Source organism: Asterias rubens, unplaced genomic scaffold (assembly GCF_902459465.1).
Source record: "Asterias rubens unplaced genomic scaffold, eAstRub1.3, whole genome shotgun sequence".
Lineage (NCBI taxonomy): Eukaryota > Metazoa > Echinodermata > Asteroidea > Forcipulatida > Asteriidae > Asterias > Asterias rubens.
The window spans coordinates 67557-87347 of NW_022985732.1; the positions used below are offsets into that span (position 1 = coordinate 67557).

Sequence of the window (19791 nt, forward strand, 5' to 3'; positions counted from 1 at the left end):
GATATATCGAGTATACTCGATATTAAATTTTCGATATATCGGTAATGGGAAAAAACCGACATCGACGGACGTTAAAGCAAACCCTGTCACAGTAGCGATGAATCCATCCAAGGTAAAGATTTTGGTACATCAACAAACTATGTTTGCTTTTTTCCCAAACATTTAAAAATAATTGGCCAGGGATTTCCTTACAAACTGTCACTGATTTTTGCTCTCTTTATTCACAGGTAAAATATAAAACCTCTGAAATAAAACAAACCTATTTGTATATCAAAATATCTGGAGGGATCTCCTGTTATTTTTCAAAATTTACGAAATGTCAACTTTCAATTTGAAGTGGCGCAATTTTCAATCAAACACAGTTAAAAAATCGGCCAGGGGTTTCCTTCTGCGTAGCGAACCCTTTGTCACTGATTTTTTGCTCTTCTGTTTTCAGAGTTCAAAATATAAAAATATTAAAATATTTGGGGGCTTGTTTTTAAAAACTTTTAAATCACCTTTTATGTAATGGTGCATTTTTCAATGAATAAACACAGCCAAAAAATTGCCTCCTCATCAGTAAGACATCTCTGTGGCAACGGGTCGTCGTCGTCGCCGGTGGTGATTTCATCTCCTTGTTCCAGTGAGCTCTTGCCTTGAGTTCCTCTCAGTGTAGACTGATCCGAAGATGTTGATTCTCTTCAGGAGTACTCAATCTCTTGATGCCTGTAAATATAAAAAAAAAATTAAAAAAATTACTTAACCATCGTGGGGTCGATTTCACAAAGAGTTAGGACTGGTCCTAACTTAAGGCTAGTCGTAAGTTAGACGAGTAACTTGTCCTAACAAGATAAGACTAATCTTTGTAAAGTTCACCGCAGATCCTTCGCAAGATCCAATTGCATGTTTTGTTGGTTTCTGTTTTGCTGATGGATGCACTTGTAACCATATTGTGCTTTAATAATAACAATATTAAAAATTATAATAATAAACGTATTTATAACGCGCCTTTTCCAAAGGATGCAAAGCGCCAAATATTTTTACTGCAAGGTGAGTGGCATGAAGATTTTGAAATTTTGAGACCTAATCCTTAGCACACCATGTAATGGCATGGTGCTACGGCGCATACAGCAGCCAAAGCCAGGAACACCAGGGCGAACCCCTTCTCTTTTTCGATAAGTGCATGCACTGCGTTCTTTTAAATGGGACCTGCGGCTTTACATCCAATCCGAAGGGCGAAGCAATGGTTAAGTGTCTCGCTTAAGGACAAAAGTGTCATGGCTGGGGATTCGAACCCACGCTCTGCTGATCAGAAACACCAGAGTTTGAACTTGATGCTCTTAACCGCTCGGCCATGACACTTCCGACAAGGGTTTACACACATGTCATAATATGAACAGTGCATTTCTGCTTGTACTAATCCGCATGTAGCACTGAAATCCGTCATTCAGTGACGCTCGTGGCTCTTCAACAATGTTACCCCTGATCAATGGACCATTTATTTCATTCATCAAACCAACTCAGAAATTGCCTGTGCAGCCAAATATGTAGTGATAAATAAATCACAAGAACCATCTCTGCCCTCACAGGTACCTACTTACCCCTGTGCAATCTATGGAAACTGTATGATAAACCTAAAAGGATCTACAAGCCTAAAGCCCAGTTCATACTTCCTGCAAATGCGAACAAATTTTGTTGTCACAAACTCGCAATGAATCACTCGCAACAGTTGAACTGTGTTCAACCTCTTTGAAACATTCGTTAACTAAACAGGGCTGGGTCGCCAAAATTCACTTTGCATTTGCAGGAAGTATGAACCAGGTTTAAAGTCACCTGGAAGTGGTATTTTTTCAAAATAAAGCTTTTGTCACTAATATGTGTTTTGATGAGTGGAATGTGAATAAACAGTTAACTAAGGTTTTAAAAAATCAGTTCTTATGTTATTTACAAATTTAAGAGTAGACCCGACCCGAGAGGGCGCTGTTCGTGACGTCAATCGAGGCAGACTTTGCCTGTAATGCGTAGAGATTTCAAAAATTACCAAATTATAAAAAAAAAATCGCCTTTTAAAATGAAGTGGTACTAAACACAGTTAAAAAATTGGCCAGAAGTTTCCCTACGGGATGGCGAACCCATATCACTGAATGTTGCTCTTCTTAAGAGTTAAATATAAAAAACAAAACTATTTCTGACCAAATATTTGGGGAGGGGGAGGGTAATTTTCAAAAATTACCAAATTACCAAGCCTTTTAACCCTTTCAATACCACATTGTTTATTGCAAGCGCCGAACCGGATACCGCATTGTTGACAAAGGTCACAATGCTGTGTACCGTATTTTTTCACACTAAAAAAATATAACGCAGTAGTGTTTGCAGTGTGCACTGTTTTCAATCTTGAATTTCTGTGGGAAGACATTATTATTTGGAAAAACTTTGTGCATGCAATTTGTAGCATATGAAATAACCTTTCCTACAATGTCAAATTTGTATATTATTATCTTAATTTTGTTTGCAAGATTTCTGGCTAAAACGAATTACTTCTATTTTTATTGAGGATTTCTGTCTCAAGAAAAACGACAAGATTTTCAACCTAATTTTCCTCAAGAAAAGTTTGTAAAAACTACTCAGAAAATATAATCGTTTTTATTATAAGCTTCTATTTCCACTTGTACCAAAATCGGAACCTATTTTGCTGAAAAATCTGTTTTGAAAGTGTTCAGCTACCACGGTCACTTCGACCAGCACGAGTCGGTCGGGGCCCGCCCACCATGCACGCCCAAGCCCACGGCGTTGAACGGGTGACGTGCTCGGTCCAGTTAGCTACCGTTGTTATATAGTCCGGTTTTGTCATCATCTGACTGCATGTTTGGCACCGAAATACCACGATTGGCTGCCAAATGTTCACTAGATTCTCTCTCAGAACTTCTCAAGTCTTTTTATAGAGTCACTATAGGCAAACATATAAGCCAAAACCTTCGTGCAATGAGGAGACATGATGGTGATTTTTGTCCCCAAAAATCAGAAGCGTGAAATCTTCAAACGTACTTTTCTCGGAAAATCATAATGGCGACCCCCTATACAATACATACCATTGCAATGCTTGGTAAACAAGCAACCCGTCTATATAAAACCTAACAACAGAGGGCGCCAAACAAAATAAATACAATCTCTCAAAGGCAAGGCTTTTTTCTGTCGAGTTTTCTCGACATTGGGACGGAGCGACTACACAACGCACGGTCGAGTTTTCTCGAACAATGGTAAGGAAGCGCTTGCATTGAAAGGGTTAAAACAAAGTGGTACATTTTCAACTAAAACAGTTAAAACATTGGCCAGAGGTTTCCTTATGGTTGGCGAACCTTTATCACTGAATTTTGCTGTTTTCAGAGGGATAAAACCTCTGAAATAAAATAAACAAGTACCAACAGAGAACTTTGGGGTTGCTATTTTTCCAAATTTACAAAATGATAAACCACCTTTTATTCAAAACGAAATTGTGCCTTTTTCTTTCAGACCATTTCATAATTGACCAGAGGTCCCCCTACAGGACGCAAACCCATTACACTGATTCGTTTTTGTGTCTTTCCTGAAGAAAAACAAAAGGGTGTACCTAAATATTTTGGGAGTTATATTCTTCAAAAGAAACCATATGCAATAAATCACCTAATAAATTTCATCTATTGTGCATCTTTTTTTTCATAAACCAATTTTAAAAATTCAGAGTAATATAAATGTTGAAACCTCTGCAAGAAAAAATAAAAACAAAATGTTTTGATGGTTCTAGCAGGGGCAACTAAACAACAATAATGTACAAACATTTCTGTATGTAAACATCAAGATATAAACCTAAACAATTTGGACAATTCCTAAGACATGTAAGATATAACTCCAGTGTTTCACTCACCAGTGGTCCTAGGTCTTTCTGGTCGACGACCTCCTGACGACCTTCAACATTCTTGTGAGAGTTGAGACGCAGGTATGAATGATAGACCACACCATGTATGTAATGCAGCTGTAATGAGAAGGAAGACAATAAGTGACTTTTCATTCATTCAAAAAATGCTGTCTGTGCTATTAATTGGTAGTGATATACAAAGAAAAAAAAATCACTGATAATATTAATAAAAACAACTTTACACAAGTGTTACATTTTGTTGAAAATCTGTGAAAGGAATGTAATTTTTATATCCTAAAAAAAAAAAGGGAAAAGATTCCGTATGGCGCCACCACTTTTTCATTCGAAATAAAATAATATAGTATCTAATTTACCTGATTGATATATCCCTTTTTGTAAAAATGAGTGAAAAAGTGGTGGCGCCATACGGAAAGTTATCCAAAACAAATAGTCAATATTTTTTGTCAACTACAAATTATCAGTCACAGGTCATTTACATCATCAGACTCAAAGTCATTGAGCTGAATTTGCATTAATGTGTTTAATATTCAAAGTCTGAGTGTTGCGATCATGCATCAGCCTCCTCCCCCACCGCCTCCTTGACCACGTCCCGACCCCGCCTACCCCTTTCATAAATAACGCACAAGTCAAGGGGGTTATCACACACAACTTTACAAGCTCCGGTTTCCACAATAAATTTATATATTCCAAACTTACTTTTTGCATTTACTTTGTGAGCACATGTCTTGCACTTCATAACTACTGTTTCTTTTTCAGGAAACGGTAAAATGGAGCCAAATGCGGGCAAAATTCTCTCGAAGAAGCAAGTCACTCCTCTCCGTCCATGTTTTTGAGAAATTCTGATACCGCATGCGTTTCTGAATGGGACACGCGTGATTTATCAAGCTCGACTTCATCTATACGTTCAGCGTTGAATTTGGTTTAGGGTATCTGACTAAGTATTTAAATAGGAATCGCGCCCTCTGTCGGCAGATTGTAGAGTCTCCCGCGTAAAGTTAATGAGCCTGCATTAGATGGTTAATTGATGCACTTGCTGGATGATTTTGATTAAATGATTTTGATTCTGGTTAAAAATACCACTCTATGAAAATACCAAGCGCAACAGGATAAACAAATGTAATTAAACAAACAATATCCCCAAATACGAACCACACACCGAGAAATCCCTTCCAAATACTACTAATAATCATTATAGAACCGTTACAAAAATTGTCACTCACAAAGATGCAAAAAAAACAAGTTGCTGCTGGGGGATTAGCGAATTGTTTTTGGTTTGAAGTTTCCAATTCTAGATTCGCTTGCAATTCTTTTAACTGGCATTCGGCGAGAGCAGACAAGTGAAGGAGACCGTTGCAAATACGCCTAAAATAAAGCAATAACGTTTTGTCACAAACTTCCATCCTGCCTGCGCCTCTTGAATTTCACCGACTCATGATTGTGTGTAGCAAATTTTCCCCAAATTTGAAAGGCAGTCGACACTATTGGTACATACTCAAAATAATTATTAACATAAAACCTTACTTGGTAACGAGTAATGGGGAGCTGTTGATAGTTTAAAACATTGTGAGAAACGGCTCCCCTCTGACGACGTAGTTTTCAAGAAAGAAGTAATTTTCCACGAAGTAGATTTCGAGACCTCGGATTTAAAGAACTTGAGTTCTTGAAATCAAGCATCTGAAAGCACACAACTGCGTGTGACAGGGGTGTTTTTTCTGTCATTATTATCTCGCAACTTCGATGACCGATTGACTTCAAATTTTCACAGGTTTGTTATTATTTATGCATAATGTTGAGATACACCCAAGTGAGCAGACTGGTCTTTGACAATCACCAATAGTGTCCACTGCCTTTAACAGCCAAAGCAACAAACGTATTACCTTTCTCCAGACATAAAAATTTTCTCAAGAAAAATCCGCACTTACCATGTGTTTTTTGCAGTTTAACAAGTAGGTTTTATGATTATAATTATTTTGAGTATAATTACCAAACTGCTATAAGAAGAAATACCAGTCACAAATAATTGTAATTGCCTGATCAAGAAAGGTTTTATGACGAAAATTATTTGGAGTAATTACCAATGGTGTCCACTGCCTTAAAGGCAGTGGACACTATTGGTAATTACTCAAAATAGTTATAAGCATAAAACCTTTCTTGAATACAAGTAATGGGGAGAGGTTGATAGTATAAAACATCGTGAGAAACAGCACCCTCTGAAGTGACGTAGTTTTCGAGAAAGAAGTAATTTTCGACGAATTTGATTTCGAGACCTCAGATTTAGAATTTGAGGTCTCGAAATCAAGCATCTGAAAGCACACAACTTCGTGTGACAAGGGCATTTTTTCGTTCATTATTATCTCGCAACTCGGCTGACCAATTGAGTTAAACATAATACAGGTTTGTTATTTTATGCATAATATGCAGATACACCAGGTGAGAAGACTGGTCTTTGACATTTTACCAAACTAGTGTCCAGTGTCTTTAAATAACAGGTTGGTGACTTTAATACTTCTTTTGTGCCTTGTTGTGTTCCAAAGGTCATGGCTGACTCAACAATGCATCCCGTTGTAATTACCTGGCTTGTAATAAATCCAAAGATTCCTTTAATTTGAGCTTAATTGCAAGCATATGAAAACCGGTGAACAAGGGCAGTGCATGTGAATTAGTCTCGATTCGAGGCGTTCATTTTGTTGGCGTAGTCGCCGATATCGCAACACGATTTACTGGATAATATCCAAATGGTAAACTGATTGATCATGAAAGGTTCCGATGTCGGTTCCATTCACAATAGAGCTCCACGCTGTGACTGAATGTTACAGTGAAATATAGCATTATCTCCCGTTGTTATTGGAGGAGGAGGAGGAGGCTGGACACGGATGTTGATTAGTGATGGTATGACGAGGCTTGCAGAGAGAGAACATGCCCACGGGTGTGTTTTGTTTGAGAACCGGTAAATGCCACATCGATATCGCCTCATATCACTTGGCTGAACGTCTGTAATCGTCAAAGACCAGTCAGGACCAGAATTGAAAATCTATTTGGACATCCAGGAGTAGCAGTCTTACATGTAGAGAAAGCTTTAAATTTGTTATTAAAAACATTTTGCCAATGATGGAAACACTTATTATGTTCACATATAGTAAAGTCAGTGGTACACGTAAGCGTGGCAGTCTCTCCTACCTCGGCTACGGTATCCTCCGGATGTCCCGTGATGACACACGCTCTGCATCCAGAACACAAAACAAGAACAACCACAACAACTGGATACATCTTTGCACGATGGATGAAAACAGTACACAACGAAATATAGATTTAAATGCCGGACAGATGTTAGAATAAAAGTTACTGTCTTCTACCTCATGACAACGACGTCCGCTTATCAGGAGAGCCAAAGTGTTCTGATGGGAAAAATTTCATACAGTTTTGTGTAAGCACAACAACTCGCTAAGCACGGAAATATATTGCTTAACAGAAACAGGTTACCAGCCACAACTACATTAAGTTTACATTGTAGGGACTGGTGCCCCACTCAGTTTTTGTTTAGCAAATTAATCTTTATAAATATGGGCCCTCGTTGTAAAGATTGTTATCCCGTAATGGGACGCTGCATTTAATATTATTTATGTCTGATTAATATTTCCGACTTCCTCTTAAATCAAAATAACATGGTCCAGTTTTTGCAAAAGTGATTATATTCAATGAATGTTATTTTCTCTTTACTAACGAAAAACGTACATGAAGTTCAGGTAGACCATGGGCATTGCACAACATACATGTAACATGCATTAGTGTTTGAACACAATCGCTAATCGCTGGCAGATTGTTCCTAAAAAGAATTATATTTAATGGGTTTTATTTTCACTGTGAAATAAAAAACATACAGTCGTGAGCGTTTGGCAAACGGGCAATGCACAAAATGAGGCAGCATGTTGTCTGGCCACTAATGTACGTGCGGTATGTAGTGCTCCATTATAAATAACTCATGTTTAGTTTTGTAACCCTACTCGTTATTTGTGGCAGTTTTTTCTTCTTTTTCGTGTAATACTATTATTAAAATTTTATCATTTTTTCTCGAATCTAAGTATTGTGGCGGGACCGGGGGGTGGGGCCAACAAGTCTGGTCTTGTTCGACGGGAACACCGGCCCCCGGGTTAATTATCACACCCCAAAATATATTTATGAGCCCTGGTGCTCAGGTGAGCGGCTACCCAAACACAAGGGGGGGGGACTAATAACGAGCGGCGGCTAAAGCCTGCGGGCGGTTCGTTTGGTGGAGATGTACCACCACCTAGACTTAGATTAACCTCAAATTATAAACGAGCAGTTAGGAAACCTCAAATAACCTCACGAGGATTCATAGGTTCCAAGGCACAATTAAATGGTTTATTTCAAGTACAATAATCAATAGATAATTCACAGGTTTATAATCACAACACAACCCAATAACCTCGCCTAATAATAGTATCAGGCCCTTAGACAATGCAATCAATAAATGCACTAAACCTCATACACAAGTTATACACAATTGGGCCCAAGTGACAGGTGAACCTCACACCTCATACAAGTTACACAATCTTCTCAAATACAGACTATGCCTCACACGGCGTAACTTCTAACCCACAAAGGCTAAGCAGGAGGGAAATTCCCCAGGAACCTTCCAGCGATAAACAGTGTGCCTCACCGAACCACATACAAGTCGTGAATTCCCCGGGCTACACTCAACCGTTTTCTCTACCCGAGATGCGGTTATTCGCCCTCACACGACCTCAGTATTCGCAGTTCCAACGTAAGGAAACACAACACACGCTCCAGTTCCCAAAATCCCGGTACTCAAACTTATTAGTTACCTCGCTCTTCTATCTATACGGTCGGCGGTTCAATCCTCGATCCCTCGACAACCCAGCAACACGTAACCTCAATCCCTAAATGCTAGACTAGCCCAAGAGCAACACGTGGAGAGATAAACTTCGAGATCAGATAACACAGCACGCCGCAGAGAGAGAGAGAGCACGCCTCCAGCGCCGCCTGTTTTATAGCCAACGCGCAGACCCCACGCGACGCAGAAAGGCGCAGTAGACTGGCCACAGTCCACCAACTACACTCAACTTACACCCTGTTCCGCCACACAGGCCCCAGCTAAGCTTGGGCCGTCCCGGTCCAAACAGCTTAAAACAAACAAACCTCAGGAACAGGAACAATATTAAACACTAAACTTAAACATTAAAACCTCTTATACAATAGAAACATGCGAGGTTTACTAACCCTCACATCTACTCATTTATACATCCTCAACACATGTACTGGTCACCACAGATCCATGCCTTCTCGTTAATACAAGAAAATCATATGAGGCCTACCTCAACTTCACAACTACTGTTCTACAATAATATAACCAAAAAGGTAACAAGTCATCCTCACAGTGGTGAGGTTTACCCAACTCCTATACAAAAGTTTACATTACAAGTCACACAGAACAAACAGTAACCCCCACTTCTAATGAGGTCACTGTCTGGATTACACAATAGGAATATTAATTATACTACGAATTAGCGTCTTTGATCTACACCATTATCGAATCAACCTTAATCAGAGCATGTACATTAATCACATATACTTATACAACAAGATTAAATGCCTTAGGTTTCTTAAACTTAGCAATACAAAAATATGAAAGTTAGCGGCCTCAACACTTAAACAAGAACACTGTGATTTATCTTAAAATTTGACAATAATCAAAATATAAATTTAACAAGTACTGCACTGATTTTTCACAAAATGTCATTCCGGCAAGATAATGATAATTTAGTCGTAAGTTCCCTGCTCGTCTCTAGGGGTCCAAGGTGTAGCGGGAAGGGTCCACTGGCTTGAGAAATACGCGAGTGATGTTCTCCACGTCGACCAACGTGTCTCCCAGGTAGGTCTTTCGGCAGAGCGTTTCCTCGACCCGGGCAAACCGGGTCCGTCTGGCTGGTACCTCCGGCGGATCCACGGAGTCCTCGCCAATGTCTTGGCCTGGCTCGGGAGCAGCGCTCTTGGACGACGATTCGGACACTGTCCCTGGGGGAGAGCCGTCTGTGTTTGCAGGCTCCCCTCTCATGATTGCCAACATGGTGCGGGGCTTCCCACCCAACCGAATCGACGGGGACCTTGGTGGAGCCTGAAGAGGCGATATCGGTGTTGGTGACAGGCTGATGACGGTGGGGCTCAGAGGTGGCTGGGTTTCTTCGGCTGGAGCCTTGGGCGATGGGGGTGGCTTGCTCACCGTAGCTGGGGCTGAGGACCGCTTGGTTGGGTTATCACGAGCTAGTCTTCCCACCAGAACTGATTGGTCCACCGATACCGGGAGAGTAATTTCCCCATTCAACAACACAGGTGAACCTCTGCGAGGTTCTTTCTCGAGCTTGGCTTGGATCATGGCACCCTCCGCCCGGTGATCAGGGTGGCAAATCCGGTAGTGTCTACCAAAATTGTCTCTTCTCTTTTCTTTAAAACTGCACCTCTTGCAATGCAGGAACTTGGGCGGGCCGTGCTTTACACGAAGGTGACGCCACAGGCCCTGCTTGCAGGTGAAGGTGTCACGACACTTATAGCACTCCTCGACCATCCTACAGCAAACAAAAACAAAACAAACAAACAAAACCTTCCGTCAAACCAACATCATTAACCCTACTACCTAATAGTGCTACCTAAACCTCACAGGTAGTCGGTGTCCCCTTTTCGGATACCTCCGAGAGGTTTCCTCCCCACCAGGTAGGCCTATATCTAACCCTGTTTGGCCTACTACATTAGTTGGACTAGTCTCTGAACCTGCAGTAGGTTCTAGCCCTCTCTCTGGTTCCTCACTCACCTCCTCCATATCTTTGTGCCCACTTTCCAGGACAACCTCAGGTTCATCACCTACTCTCACATTCTCACTTTCATTTTGCCCATTTTCAGGGGCAACCTCATGTGGATCTCCTACGTGAACTTCCACAACCCTCTTAGGCTTATACGCCCAAGGCTCAAGGGGTTTACCCTCATATGGCTTAAGCCTATCCCCGTGGACTACAAAAGCTTTGCTCCCACGTTTCAGCTGAACTCGAAACGTCACATCTGAGAGTCTTTTGACCACCAAATACGGTCCTTCCCAACGAAGCTGCAACTTCGGGGACCGACCCTTTTTCTTCAACTTGTTGAATAACCAAACAAACTGGCCTTCCTTCAACACTTGACCGTGAACCTTACGGTCATAATTCCGTTTCTGCCGTCTGGCACTCTGCCTGAGGCACTCTCTCGCTCGGGTGTGAGCCTCTTGCAGGTTGTGTCGTAGAGCTTCTGCATAATCAGTACGCGTCGTGTCCTCCACACTAGGGCACTCTACCATCAAATCTACTGGCAACCTCACTTCCCTCCCCAACATCATCATGTTCGGGGACTCACCGGTTGACTCCTGGGGAGTGCACCTATATGCAAAAGATGCGTAGGGTAGGCACTCGTCCCAGTCACCCTGCTGTCGTTTTGGCTCAATCATCATCTCAATCATCAATCATCAATCCACCTCGCCAGCTGACCCTCAGGGTTCTTGAAATTAAGTAACCACCTAAGAGCAGCGTGGTCAGTCCTTACAGTCACCTTGCGACCGTACAAGTACTGCCTGAACTGTTTGATGTATACTACAACTGCCAACAGTTCCCGCCGGGTCACGCAATAGTTCCTCTCGGCGCGACTCAGTTTACGGCTAGCAAAGGCTAGAACTTTCTCTTCCCCACCGTGCATCTGGGACAACACAGCCCCTATCCCATCTCCGCTAGCATCAGTGTCTAGAATATAGTCACTGTCCAGGAGGGGATATGCCAGTACTGGGGTGGTTTGGAATCTGTGCTTAAGTTCATCGAACGCCCGCTGACAGGCCTCAGTCCAGATAAACTCCCGTGACTTTTCAGTCAAAGCATGTAGCGGTGACGCTACCTCAGCAAACCCTCTGACAAACTTACGATAGTAGGAAGCGAGGCCTAAAAAGCTTCGAACTTCCTTGACACATTTCGGTACGGGCCAATTTGCCACTGCTCGAACCTTTTCAGGATCCGTAGCCACACCTTCGGGGGACACAATATGGCCCAAATAACCCACCGACCTCTGGAAAAGGAAGCACTTACTCGGCTTCAGCTTTAGGCCGGCTTGGCGCAGTCGTGAGAGAACAACTCGCAGTCGCTCAATCTCTTCGCGCACTGTCTTGCCAAACACAATCACATCATCAAGGTATATCAGCAGGATGTCCCACTGAAGCCCTCCCATCACTTTTTCCATTAACCTCTCGAACGTAGCCGGTGCGTTGCAGAGGCCAAAGGGCATGCATTTCCATCGGTACAAACCGTTACGCACGACAAAAGTTGATTTCTGGCTAGCCTCCTCATCGAGGGCTACCTGCCAGTACCCAGACGCTAAATCAAGCGTCGAGAACCATTTGGCACCTGACCATGCATCAAGAGTTTCATCTATTCGGGGGACGGGATAGGCATCCTTGATTGTTACCGCATTCAAACCTCAATAATCGACACAGAATCGCCGTGTCCCATCCTTTTTTTTCACTAGAACTACATTAGCAGCCCAGGGGCTATCTGAAGGCTCAATAACCCCTCGCTGCTTAAGCTCTTTGACTTGTCTCATGATTTCCTCCTGGTTACACAAGGGGTGGCGCCTAGTCCTCTCCTTAACGGGTCTTGCATCACCGGTATGAATGTGATGCTCAACAACATTGGTCTTCCCAATATCGTGGTCACCGGAGGAAAATACATCCTGATAGTCTGATAAACAAGACTTAACCTCATCGTGGTAATCCCACTGAGGTTCACCTTACTCCTCTCATATAAGTCGTGCAAGTGCTTAGGCAGGTTGTCATTAACCTCACCAGCACCTACCTGACTCAGCGGAACCACCGACTCAACCTCAACTGCCTCAACAGTCCCGACTGTGGTACCCTTCCGCACCACCCGTGCATCATCACTGGGATTGAGGATTCGAAGTGGTAATACCTCACCCTGAGGTTTAACCAATGATCTGGCTAAAACTAAACCTCGTTGGGCCAATTCGCCTCCACCCTCAACAGGCTCAATGATGGCAGACCGAAGTGGTATCTCGCCAGTGTTAACAATCGACCCAGGCACCAAGGCCTCATGTCCGGATGCTATTTCAGTTGTTTCTGCGACAACTACCCTGCCAACAAATGGCTCTCCTGCACTACTTGTGCACCTCACTCGTTCTCCATTCAACCTCAACTCAAGACTCTGGAAATCTAAGTTCCCACGGGTTGGCAACAAGAAATCCATTCCAAGTATACCCATACACTTGATGTCTGCGAAAACTGCCTTGACCTGATGGACAGTTTTACCCACCTGAACATCCACCCAGGCAACACCCATTACGGCAAACGGGCTGCCGTCCACCTGCCGAATATTAATCCCCTCGTTGATCAGCACCGGCCTCTGTTCTTTGGCCATGCTATGGTACACCGAACCACTAATTACGGTATCTGTCGAACCAGAATCGAGCAGAAAACGGCATTTAGTGCCCCTCACCAATCCATTAACAAACAACCCAAGTCTAGACCGAAGGACAGAAAAAGATCGGGTCGCCACCGGCTCTTCTTCCTCTGTAACTCGCCTCTTCTTGGCTGTATCTAGTTCTTCTTTCCTTCCTCGTTTGGACCCTTGGGTACATCCAGCCTTTCCGTGGGCCCCCCGGTCGGCTGGTCGGCGTTTCCCGAACCCCCCTGCTTTTTGCGAGGTTCAGTGCACTCCCGTATGAAGTGCCCAAGCTCTCCGCAATTGAAACACCTCACACCTTGGCTCTTCCTCATCTCAGGCCTCTGTGAAACCCCTTGAGGTTTATCACCTCGACTGTTCCAGCCTGGGCCTTTCTTGGTCAATTCAAACAATAACTCCACAACCATGTCCATCTTTTTTAACTGCTCACCAGCACTGCCCTCCAATTCCTGGAGACGCTGTTCGGTGCCAGAGTCAACGGCCCTTGCAAACTTGGCAGGCCTACGTTCCTCTCTTCTTTGACTTTCAACCTTTTCGATGCTTTCGGTTTCGAGAGCAGCCTGGATGGCGTCGTCCAAAGATTTTGGGCGCGCACGATAAATGCCTTCTCTCACCACTTGACTGTCCACAGCATCTATAAAATGGTTTTTCCCGAGGCGCTCTCGTGCCTCCTCGGAAATCTCAGGATAGGCCTTCACAGTCAAATCTCGGACCGCCTGTCCCAACTCTTGAATAGTTTCTTTCGCACCCTGTCTTCGATGCCTGAGCTCCACCAAATAATTTTCAGCCTGTTGACCAGGGCCAAATCTCCTTTCAAGGAGCCTCACCAGTTCATCATAGGTGAACTTCTTCTTTGCTCCATCACCAAGGATTCGGAGCGCATCAGCCTGGAGGCTCGCAGCCAGAAACTCGGCTGCTTGCTCATCGCTCCACTGGTTAACCTTTTTACAGGCCTCAAAATGCCTGTGGTAGTCGGTCCAAAGGACCTTACCCTTATACCGGCCGGGGGTAATAGTAGGACGGCGGGGCCTGTCCTCTTGAGGCTGGAAGGAAACCTCATCCCCAACCAACCTTGCCTCTCTTTTGAGTGGCCATGGACCAGCATGAGGTTTACTAATCTCACTGTTTCTAGGACACTCTTTCTCCGCATAAGGATGAGTCAAAAAACTCAAAACCTCATTGTGCAAACCTCGTTCAGTTGCCGACGGAACCTCAGTGTTCAGAAAGGGGTTCGTATTGGAACTGTGCGACGGGAAAGGGATAGGCCTCTGAGGAGGTGTACTCCCAACATGCCTTTCACCCCATTCAACCAACTCAGGGGACATCCCAACACTGGAAACTTGCCGTGCCTTTAATGAGGCAAAGTCGGCGGTATCCTCTGGCAACTTAAAGAATATTTCCGTGTCGGCCTCGCAAGAAGGACGACCCCTTACTCTAAGGGAACCCTCTTCCATGCCCTCGGGCTGACCCTTCCGCCTTGTGGCCTCCAGTTCGGCCGCCAACCGCTCTCTCTCCCACTTTAGCCACTGCACCTCCATTCTGGAGCGACTAAGTTCATCTTGGAAAGGACCCTGTTCACCCACACCTCTAGAGGTGACCCTATCTGGTTCTCTCCTTCCACTCATACCAGGTTGTCTCTCACTACGACAATCACTACAGTAAACCTCAAACGTGTACCTCAGAGAGGTTCACCAAACATGTACAAAATAAACCTTAAAATAATGCACCTAAAAATTACAATTGCTCAAAAATATCTACAGGAAAATCAAGTCTAGGAATCCCACTTCTGACACCATTTGTGGCGGGACCGGGGGGTGGGGCCAACAAGTCTGGTCTTGTTCGACAGGGACACCGGCCCCCGGGTTAATTATCACACCCCAAAATATATTTATGAGCCCTGGTGCTCAGGTGAGCGGCTACCCAAACACAAGGGGGGGGGGGGACTAATAACGAGCGGCGGCTAAAGCCTGCGGGCGGTTCGTTTGGTGGAGATGTACCACCACCTAGACTTAGATTAACCTCAAATTATAAACGAGCAGTTAGGAAACCTCAAATAACCTCACGAGGATTCATAGGTTCCAAGGCACAATTAAATGGTTTATTTCAAGTACAATAATCAATAGATAATTCACAGGTTTATAATCACAACACAACCCAATAACCTCGCCTAAAAATAGTATCAGGCCCTTAGACAATGCAATCAATAAATGCACTAAACCTCATACACAAGTTATACACAATTGGGCCCAAGTGACAGGTGAACCTCACACCTCATACAAGTTGTAATACACAATCTTCTCAAATACAGACTATGCCTCACACGGCGTTACTTCTAACCCACAAAGGCTAAGCAGGAGGGAAATTCCCCAGGAACCTTCCAGCGATAAACAGTGTGCCTCACCGAACCACATACAAGTCGTGAATTCCCCGGGCTACACTCAACCGTTTTCTCTACCCGAGATGCGGTTTTTCGCCCTCACACGACCTCAGTATTCGCAGTTCCAACGTAAGGAAACACAACACACGCTCCAGTTCCCAAAATCCCGGTACTCAAACTTATTAGTTACCTCGCTCTTCTATCTATACGGTCGGCGGTTCAATCCTCGATCCCTCGACAACCCAGCAACACGTAACCTCAATCCCTAAATGCTAGACTAGCCCAAGAGCAACACGTGGAGAGATAAACTTCGAGATCAGATAACACAGCACGCCGCAGAGAGAGAGAGAGCACGCCTCCAGCGCCGCCTGTTTTATAGCCAACGCGCAGACCCCACGCGACGCAGAAAGGCGCAGTAGACTGGCCACAGTCCACCAACTACACTCAACTTACACCCTGTTCCGCCACACAGGCCCCAGCTAAGCTTGGGCCGTCCCGGTCCAAACAGCTTAAAACAAACAAACCTCAGGAACAGGAACAATATTAAACACTAAACTTATACTGGTCACCACAGATCCATGCCTTCTCGTTAATACAAGAAAATCATATGAGGCCTACCTCAACCTCACAACTACTGTTCTACAATAATATAACCAAAAAGGTAACAAGTCATCCTCACAGTGGTGAGGTTTACCCAACTCCTATACACAAGTTTACATTACAAGTCACACAGAACAAACAGTAACCCCCACTTCCAATGAGGTCACTGTCTGGATTACACAATAGGAATATTAATTATACTACGAATTAGCGTCTTTGATCTACACCATTATCGAATCAACCTTAATCAGAGCATGTACATTAATCACATATACTTATACAACAAGATTAAATGCCTTAGGTTTCTTAAACTTAGCAATACAAAAATATGAAAGTTAGCGGCCTCAACACTTAAACAAGAACACTGTGATTTATCTTAAAATTTGACAATAATCAAAATATAAATTTAACAAGTACTGCACTGATTTTTCACAAAATGTCATTCCGGCAAGATAATGATAATTTAGTCGTAAGTTCCCTGCTCGTCTCTAGGGGTCCAAGGTGTAGCGGGAAGGGTCCACTGGCTTGAGAAATACGCGAGTGATGTTCTCCACGTCGACCAACGTGTCTCCCAGGTAGGTCTTTCGGCAGAGCCAACGCGCAGACCCCACGCGACGCAGAAAGGCGCAGTAGACTGGCCACAGTCCACCAACTACACTCAACTTACACCCTGTTCCGCCACAGTATATTATTTTAAATTTAATTCCAAACACTCGGGTAAAATCAGCCACAACTCGGCAATAAATCTTTTGCAGTCTCGGGGCATGTTAAACGATTTCCTTTTTTGTTTTTAACCTCTTTGTTTGGTGGTTGGTCTTTTAAAACCGTTTAAAGGGCGTGGCAACCCTTTGCTGACGCCCTATGCAGTAATGGGGCAAGTTAAACGATTTCCTTTTATTTCATTTTTAACCTCCGTTTGGTGGTTGGTCTTTTAAAACCCTTGAAGGGGCGTGGCTACCCTATGCTGAGTCTCAAAGGTTTAAATATTGACATCCAATAGCTCTCCATTGCTCGTTGCCAAGTAAGTTGTTATGCTAACAAATATTTTGAGTAATTACCAATAGTTTATTCTTAATTAGTACACAAAGACACGAACACACAAAATTATCAATTACCAATCTCAACTTTATTTCAAAAGTATATTCTCTTCAACTCTTCAGAAGTGGGCAAGGTCTTACAGTTCCTGTCAGCATAACACTAAACATTGATTGATTTATCTATAGGGTAAAAGGACAAATAATTTTAATAAATTAAATTGATTGTGATTTAGAGTTTTGATAAATAGCACAACAGTACAAAAACAGATAAATGACAATTTTGCATTGAGGATTTGTGATCGAGTCTGTGTTTTTAATTTCCATGAATGGTTCGAATTCAAATCAGGATTAAAAAACAACACAACAAAAACCCATATTATTTCACTTGAAGTGCAGACCAATTACTTTTTAAATCCTAAGCAGGAGCAATTACTTAAGTTGAGGAAACGGTGTTTTTAGTTTTGAATAAGGAAGTGATATTTGAATATTTTAGCTGAACTAACAAAACTGAGGATTTGCGGAAGAATTTTCTGTGGCCTTTGTCAGGAGACAAAGAATGCACTTTGGTAAATGTTCAAGAGATCTTTTGATATACTAAATTATCTTGATGTTTAAAAGGGAAGCTAAAATAGTTTGTTCACACATCTTTGTCTACGATCAGAACTCCATAAATTTAGTTTCCTTCCTCCATGTTTGTTAAAGGCACTGGACACATTCAATAATTATCAAAGACCAGTATTCTCACTTAGTGTATCTCAACATGCATACAATAACAAACCTGAGAAAACTTCGACTCAATTGGTTGTCAAAGTTGCGAGAGAATAATGGAAGAAACAAACACCCTTGTCGCACAAGTTGTGTGCTTTTAGATGCCTTGAATTTGAGACCTCAGATGAGGTCTCGAATTCAATTCAAATATGTTAGTGAGATATTACTTCTTTCTCAAATACGTTACTTCAGAGGGAGCAGTTTCTCAATGTTTTATACTGTCAACAACTCTCTATTGCTCGACACCAAGTAAGTTTGTATGCCAACAATTATGTTGAGTAATTACCAATAGTGTCAAGTACATTCTCCATGCTTTAAACAAAGGAAAAACGATAGATGTTATTGTTGTTTGTAAGAGCAGTGTCATATATTGATTATTGTCAGAGTCATGCTGATTTTTTTGGCAACTTTGTATCAAGAAAGATAACAAAACATTTTGTGAAAGTTCCTGAATCAATGACTTGCTTTGAGGAAACGAATGCTTAAAGGCACTGGACACATTTGGTAATCAGATTATATATTAGCTAAACTTATTTGGTTATGAGCAATGGATAGATGTTGATAGTATGACACTTTGTGAGAAACGACTCCATCTGAAGTAAAGTAGTTTTTGAGTAAGAGGTTATTTCTCACTTATGTATTTGAATCTGAGAAAGACTTCAGGCCTGATGAAGCCTTCCTCAGACATCTGAAAGCAACAATTTCATTTGTGCAACGAGTCTGTTCAACAAAGGTGTTCCTATTACTTTCTTGCTACTTCGATGACCAATTGAGACAAACTTTTCACAATTATTTTATTGTATGCGTATGTTGGGATACACCAAGTGAGAATACTGATCTTTGACAATTGCCAAATGTGTCCAGCGCCTTTAATTCCAATGAAAGTTGTTTATTTTAGCTGAGTTGGCATACAATTATCTGGGCCCTTTATCCAACAAAAGGAATTGACCCTTGTTATTGTTATTTTAAAGGCAGTGGACACTGTTGGTAATTACTCAAAATAATCATTAGCATAAAACCTTACTTGGTAACAAGTAATGGGAGAGGTTGATAGTATAAAACATTGTGAGAAACGGCTCCCACTGAAGTGAAGTAGTTTTCGAGAAAGAAGTATTTTTCCATGAATTTGATTTTGAGTTTAGAATTTGAGGTCTCAAATAAAGCATCTGAAAGCACACAACTTCGTGTGACAAGGGTGTTTTTTCTTTTATAGTTATCTCGCAACTTCAACGACCAATTGAACTTAAATTGTCACAGGTTTTTTTATTTTATGCATAATGTTGAGTTACACCAAGTGAAAAGAATGGTCTTTGACAATTACCAATAGTGTCCAGTGTCTTTAAACAGGATATGTAACCCGGTTTGAGGAACTTGAGTCATCTGATGGCAAGATAAGCACAAATTGTGTCCGGTTTTTATAATTTTGTTATCTGCCCCAAAGTCCATACAAATGTTCTCCAACTGTCTCAATAAAAGAGGGCTCTTAGGTTGAGTTGAGTTTGAGTCACATTGTGGACTACTTATTTCTCCCTTTGGAGAAGGCTTTCCTTCTTTGAAGAAACTTTGAAGGCTCTCTTTCCTTTGGGATTTATTCAGATT

At 42.4% G+C, this 19791-nt stretch overlaps 1 long non-coding RNA gene across 1 annotated transcript; it reads right to left on the bottom strand.

Moving 5' to 3' along the window:
* Positions 1–666: 666 nt before the first annotated feature.
* On the bottom strand, positions 667–4628 carry LOC117306480. Its single transcript, XR_004520937.1, has 3 exons — positions 4589–4628; positions 3881–3988; positions 667–705 (listed from the first exon to the last, which is right to left on the bottom strand). It is a non-coding gene; the product is annotated as an uncharacterized LOC117306480 (long non-coding RNA).
* Positions 4629–19791: the final 15163 nt, after the last annotated feature.